At 36.1% G+C, this 7550-nt stretch overlaps 1 pseudogene; it reads right to left on the bottom strand.

The window, feature by feature from the left end:
• Nucleotides 1-3562: 3562 nt before the first annotated feature.
• LOC132039385 (berberine bridge enzyme-like 8) lies at nucleotides 3563-5353 on the bottom strand (annotated as a pseudogene).
• Between the last annotated feature and the right edge of the window lie 2197 nt (nucleotides 5354-7550).

Here is a 7550-nt window from a genome sequence, read left to right as displayed (position 1 = left end):
ATGTTAGTATAATGAAAAAAAAACGATGTCAAAGATGCCTCGGCTTTATATGTAGGGTCCCTATGAAGGGAATAAGAGTCCGGCTCCCCCGGGGGTAAAATAGTGTATTAAAAATAGTAGAATATGTATAGAATATATTTTGATATTAACGAACAAACCCCCACGCCCACGATTAGGGAAAACCCCGAACCTTGTAAGGCCGGTAGATACAACCGAACCCCCGGGGGTTGAAAGCGACCTTGGTGCAAAGAATGAAACAAAACCCTTTTCTTTGGGGGGCCCTTTTTATGAAAGCTAATTTCGTTCTTATGAGTAAGAATAAGCTATAAGTATTACATCAATTAGGTCGAATGTGTTAAGGCTAAAGGAAGTAAGGGTAGAAACGAGTATATGATAGATTATGTAGTGATAGAAGCGAATGTGAAAAACGAAAAGGAAAAGAATGTTTAGTGAGCGAAACGAAAGGGGGACTTACAAGGGGTCGGGGCGATGGTATAAGGATAGCGATGATGTTATTTTTCCCCCCGGTATTTCGTCGTTGCCTATTATGTTCTATATTGTGTTTATCATCCCACATCCAGACATTCTTTCGCGTCCTTGTTTGTAGCGGCCCCCGGTAAAGGTTGGAAGCTGCTTTGGCGTTCGGGAAAATTTAAGGGGGCAATCCCGAAACCGGGCGGTACTTATTCTTTTGTGACAATTAGGGGGAGGGGTTTGTCCCTCTATGATATTCATACTCTTGGGCTTATCCGTGTAGTGAAGAATTCGGCCTTTTGGCTATATTTTTTTATATTTTCGGGCCCCCGGGCCCGTATCGTTTTTTCAGACCCTTAGATATAGATGGTTGTTGTCATGGGCATTTCTGGAAAATTTTAATGCGAAACGTTAAACTCCCCGATGTTATGGATTATGGGGGTCCCCTGGGTAACCGCGTCTCGCCCCAAATTTCGGCCAAAACCCCCTATGGCCGCCTAGTAGTTTGTCACAAAAAGCCCGGGCCCTGTATTCCAAATTCTTTTCCCTTTTAGAAAATCCCCTATTTTAATTAAAAAGGGACCTAAAGAACAATCAAGAAATAAACTCGGGGAATTTTGAAAAAAAGCTCTTTTTAAACCCTTTTTGAAATCGAGACATTGGGGAAACAATATATAAGTCAAAAGTTTAAAATGCGGTTAAGTTTAAAACGGAAACGAACGTGTCTAAACCAAAGAAAGGGCACAACATATCTAAAACTAGGGCAAAACGTTTTAGAAAATTACCGGGATGAAGAATGAGGTGTGGGGAAAATCAAACATTCCAAAGTGATGTTAGCCTCCATACCAATTCCCTTACGAAATACAATGTTGTCCCCCTTTCACTTTGATTATATTAGTAAAAGGGGATTCTATATTAATAATTTTTTTGGTATCTAAGCATTTTATAAAACGCTTAGTGGGCAAAAACCCCACAATCTCCTTAATGGTGTTCCCCCCCAATTCCCTTTATTACTTCTAGGTGATTCTACAATCTCAATTAGGTGTAATTAACATCATTCCTCCATCACCCATATCATTATAACAATCTCAAGTCAACAATCAAAAACCCTACTATAGTTCGTGTAATTCTCTTTACTAAACCCATTTACTATTCTCTCAAGGACCTAAACACCACTATTATGAATGATTAGAGTGTAGAAGCATTACCTTTTTTTGACGTTCAATCCCTTGAATTCAAGTTCTGTGGTTTCCACGCCCAACAATAAGGTTCCACTCACAACTCTATCGATTAGAAGGGTTTACTTTCTGCTAGAAAGAGATTAGGGACTTGAATTCAATCTAGAATCATGATAAAACTTACCTTGGAGGGTTCCCGAGGCTTCGTGACTTGTTCCCTTTGACTTTAGGGTGATTTTTCGCGACTAGAGTGTTGGAAATAAACCCCAAGCTTAAATAACTTAAAACGCGAAATTTCGATTTTTGACCGAAATCCCGGCGAGTTATGCGGTGGTCCGCCTCGCATCTGACGCACAACCCCCCCTGCGTGTGTCAACATTGAGCAGAGGGGGTTTTGTGCGATCATTCTTGCGACGCGCCCCCCGCGCCGACCCGTGTTTCCGTTCAATTGTTGTCGGTGTTCGGTAAAATGGACATGCTTCTTGAGCGCAGCTTTGTTTGGGCTCCACAAATATACCGTTGGAAAGATATTTCAAAGGGCTACAACTTTCTCATGTTTTTAAGTTTCTCAAATTCCCAATGAATTTTCACGAAATTTGACCGAGGCGTACGTATCAAAAACTTAGCCGATCTATAGAATTTTCGCGCCTTACTATTAGCCATCCGAGACGATCATATCTCCTTACTCCGATCCGATTGGCCTGGTCCTTATATTGTTAGAAAGCTATTTTTTACGTACCACAACTTTCGTGAGGTACTTTCCCAAATTCCCAACTAATCATGAGTTATCAACGCTTCCTAAATAGGCACTATCAACCATTTTCGCAAAACGTTCAAACCTTCAATTTTTCCACTAAAACTCTAATGATATGAGTCTAACCTTAGTTCTAAGATACGGGGTGTAACAGTTTCATAGTCAGATGTTAGTTCACGGAGTCAGTTGTGCTTTTATGATTGCAGACTATTACGTTTTTCATGATTTTTCATGCTATGAGATTACTTCAAGACTTTATTTCGCAATTACGTAATAAGAGCATCCGTCGACAAAAGGATCACCCTAAGATGATCATCTCGTGGCTATTGAGAACGAATTAAATCAGATGGTTCTATTTCTCAATCTTTCTGACTTGCTCCTACGAAACCAAGGTCGAAAAGATTGAAAAAATCAGTCATTCAACCACTGATGAGTCTTTAAATTGCATCATATAGATTATGTTGTTTTGATTACCATGTCGACAAACGTGAGGTTCGGCTCGGACACATGCAAGCAAGGCCGAGTGTCAAGCTACGCCCGAGCTACATGGTTCGGGGCGTGACAAACTCACATACTTATAGATTTGGCTTAGGCTATATAAATTGTTAGAAATTCACTAAGCACAAATAATAGATTCACTAAGTAAATTTTATGAAAGCGATGGAGTTATTATTTTGAGCCCATAAATTTTACATCTAGATCTTTATTTCATGCGCTTAGCTTGAGAACCAACACCTTGGGCGTCTTTCTAATCCTCCGACCACGTGCACATGTATCTGTCCATTTACCAAAATGATGAAACAAAGAATTCATATAATTAAGTAATTAAATAAAAATATATTTTAACAATATTCTGATTTAGTCTCATCTCCACTCATTATTAAGATGAATTTTCACATTTTTTACTCATAAAAAAGAATTAAAAAAGAATCAAATTATATCTGCAGATAAAGAACGTGTTGAAAACATAATTAATTTTTTTTTAAAAAAAATGCTTCTCTAACAACACACGTGTGTTTTGTTAAAGATATAATTAAGTAAATAGTCTAACACGGATTACAAACCAAATTAAAGTCAACACCTAGAAGAAGAAAAAGAAGGAAAAAAAACTTTATCTATTCATAGTAGGAAACGAAATCATATTAAAATTTCAACCTTTACATAAATATATTACAGTATTCATTACCTTCATAAACAGATCACTAGTGTGAATATTACATTTTAAGAATCAAGCAACAATTAATTAATAATCTAAATGAAACCAAATCACCTTTTAAATTATATATAAATCCATATTTCCCCCTTAATATATATCTACATCCTCCAAGCTGGGTAAACTGGGATGCTTTGTTCATTCCTGAAGAAATTTTCAGGATCAACCTTAGTCTTGATCTTCACCAACCTGTTGAAATTTTCCTTCTTGAAATACTTGATCCCATACACTTTCCCTTCAAAGTAACTCAATTTCCCATTGTGTGTAATACCTATATCAAGATCCCTATAATTCAAAAATGCTAACCTTGGGGATTTTGACACAAAGGGTGTCATATATTCATAAAGTACTCTTGTCAAGTTGAGGTAGTGGTTTGCAGCCTCAACTCCTTTCTCATTCCAATTTGTTGAATATTGAATCTTGGCTATATTTCCAGCTCTATGGGGCATTGGCTTAGCAAAAGGTGAAATTTCACTCATTTTCCCACCATAGGGATTAAACGTCAACATCGTTGGGGTTTGTAGCTCTATCATTTTCTTGAATATGAACTCTAGCCCTTCTTTTGACATTGGTTTTTGCAAGTAATCTGATTTCCTTTTCAAATATGATAGGGGAGGTGACCTACTTAGCAAAGCATCAATTGGGGTAATTGGCAAACTTGTATAGTAAAGAACGGATTCTATCCAGGTCATCTCGATGCAGTCCTTTCTTTCTAACCCTAATTCTGGGAAACTTCCGTTGAGAAGTGACAGAAGTCGGTTTGAGTCTCCAAGAAATAAAGTAAAGAAAGACACCCTTATGGTTTTCTCCGTGGTACGTGTAGTGCTATTAACTACGTCAATGATCAATCTCATGAAAAGGTCATTGTCCCACTTGTCCGCGCGACGTTGCCATATGTAAGCAAGGTCGAGCGCATTTTGGTCATAAAATCTCTGGACTCGAAAAACTGTCACCTTTGGTGGGACTCGAACCAACTTTATTTTATATGATAAGACGACTCCATAACTTACCCCTCCCGCTCTGTTATGCAGCCTAAAATAAGTCCTCCCCCATGGACTTACGGTTGAGGATTCGACCATGAACATCGATTAATTTAGCATCATCGATGTTATCGACCGTCAGGCCGTATTTCCTCATCATGTTACCGTAACCGCCCCCACTAAAGTGTCCACCAACGCCCACGGTGGGACAAACTCCAGCGGGGAAGCCATGCACGTTGCTTTTTTCGGCGATTCTGTAGTAAACTTCACCAAGTGTTGCACCCACTTCAACCCAAGCCGATTCGTCCTCAATGCTAACGTTTATAGACCGGAAATTGAACATGTCAACGATGAAAAATGGTACGTCGGAGACATAAGAAAGACCCTCGTAGTCATGCCCACCGCTCCGAATTTTCATTTGCAAACCTTGTGATTTTGCACAAATAATTGATGCTTGAATATGAGATTCATGCTGAGCAGTGAGTATGAAGAGAGGTTTCCTTGTTGTGGACTCGTTGAACCTTAAATTTCTTATGTATTCTTGCAAAACAGATGGAAATGAAGAATTATTGGGAGAATACACTAGTGAGGAAATTGGATACGAAGGGTTTGAATTTGTTTTAAGACATTCAAGAAATGTTTGGTTTGCATGGGAAGGACTTATTGAAGTAGCAAGAACAAGAAAAATAATAAGGGACGAGCAGAATAGTGGAATTTTCGTCATTGGATAAATTTGATGTGATTTTAATGATTCGCTATATGGTATTTTATGGGAATTGTTGGGCTAATAAGTCAATGAAACTGGTTTGAAAATTAAAAAGTTAACTTAAATATCATATCTGCTTCCAATTTGACCAGAGAAAATTCAAAGTAAGATATAAGAATCGTACCAATATTATATATTAGGCTTTGACATTCTAGTAGATGCATTAATTTGCTTACTTTCTCATCATCATCATCTAATTTGTGATACTCGTTTGTCTAATTATTATATTATATAAGGTAAGATCGCGGCCGACTGGTTGACATCTCAAGCTCTGAAGCAACCGCCGGGTAGTGACCTTAATTAGACACATTTCCATGGAGTATAAGATAGGTATATTGTAAGAAAAAGTCAAATTAATGCAATGTGAATTAAGAAAAAAAAAATCAGGTAATAGACGACACCTCGATAAATTAGTCAATTCTCTACATTTATTTTAAATTTTCAACTTAAAATTTGGTTATTTATCTTAGAAAAGTTAGTATAAATCTCAATCATATATATCTTATACACCGCGACCAAGTTAGAGTTCTAAGTTTTCGTCAAAACTTTATATTTTTGTTGAATACACTTGATAGCTATAACTAAATCAGTAAACTGACTTTTCTAGAATAATCTACTTCCTCCGTCCCAATTTGTTTGATACTTTTCGTTTTTCGAGAGCCAAACTGAATTGTTCTTTGACCGTAATTTTGTCATATGTCTTTTAAATATTTTAGATTATTAATTATAGTGACTTATAGTATTTTTTACGTAATTTCTAAATATATAAATTTTATTTCGAATTTTCTTATGATTCTATGTCTAAACACCACGGTCATAATTAAATTTGCTCTCGAAACAAAAAAGCAAAAAGTGTGGCTCAGGTGAGGCAATAGTTATTACATGTTTTTGCATTCGCCTCTGCTTAAATACAAATATGTAACTATTATTATGTATCGTGCACAAACACTTCTATTTAATGCGTGTCTCACTTTCTGGTCAACTCTTAAAATTATTTTATTAGTGGAAAATCAATTATTTACTTGTACAAAATGGTTTCGTTTAAATGATCAAAGCTTTTCTAGACTCAACTTTATATAATATCTTTTTTTAGTAAAAGCCTTATGTTAACAAAATCATCCGAAAGATGGTTTCCCTAAAGAAAATGATGTTCGCTTTTAGATTTCTAATAATTAACGACACCGAACTTTGGCTAAGATTAAACATAAAGAAGAAATTTCAGGATAGCAAACATTCTCTAGAATTTCTCTTAGATTCAAACCCATAGCTGATGATAGAACTAGAATAGATATTTTTTGTTTCCTACTTACACGAGCTCATATCCTTGCTTCTTACCCTGAAAAAGCAGGGACACCTTACGTTCTTGAACCGATAACCATCTTTCAGCTAACCTAACCTCCTCCGTCCCTCTCTTTATCTATTTTTCGAAAATTAGAAGACAAGGACAAAAGTAATAAAGTTTATTATTATACATATCTTTCTCATGTAGGAGATGAATAAGTCCATTTATTTAGTTCTACAGTTCTACATTTCGTCATGTACTACGTAATAGTTTCGTTGGCAAAAGCTTCATGCATTTTGGACTTGGTGGGTTCATGCCCAATTAAGCATCCTGTCTTTGGCGATCGAGGCCAATATGTGTCTCCAACTCAACTTATGACTTTAAATTTTGCTATTAAGCACTTGATAATTATCTAGAACTTGAAACCAAAATAAGTAGTACTAAAAATTAAATGCTAGTCAAAGTCAACAGACAACCATGCATGACGCTCCACCAGCTCTCCGTTAACATCAATCGCACAAATGAGAATTTGCAAAGGTTAAAGTTATCACGAGGACTTAGCATTTTACTACGTGGATCAAGAATTTAAATTTTATAAGTTGATCTTAAAATTAATGGAGATAAATTATATTTTTAAAGTTATGGGTTAAATATATTGTTATTTGATTTTAATAAATTTTCGCCATAAATTTAAACAGCTAGCGTTTTGGGGTTGATTGAGGCTCTACCTTATAGGCTAGATATGCCTCTGTCTTTAGTGATCTCAAAAAAATAGTTCTTTATCATTATCATTTGTTCTCGTTAGTATTTCGAGTTATGTCGTTATATACGTATGAATCCGTTAATCATGGTAAAAGTGTTTGGCCAAAAAAAGTAAAGATCAAAATTTAAAGATTTTTTTTT

The sequence above is a fragment of the Lycium ferocissimum genome, chromosome 2 (assembly GCF_029784015.1).
Source record: "Lycium ferocissimum isolate CSIRO_LF1 chromosome 2, AGI_CSIRO_Lferr_CH_V1, whole genome shotgun sequence".
NCBI classification, from domain to species: Eukaryota; Viridiplantae; Streptophyta; class Magnoliopsida; order Solanales; family Solanaceae; genus Lycium; species Lycium ferocissimum.
The sequence above is the reverse complement of the archived record's forward strand: the minus strand, read 5'-3'. Positions and strand labels throughout refer to the sequence as shown.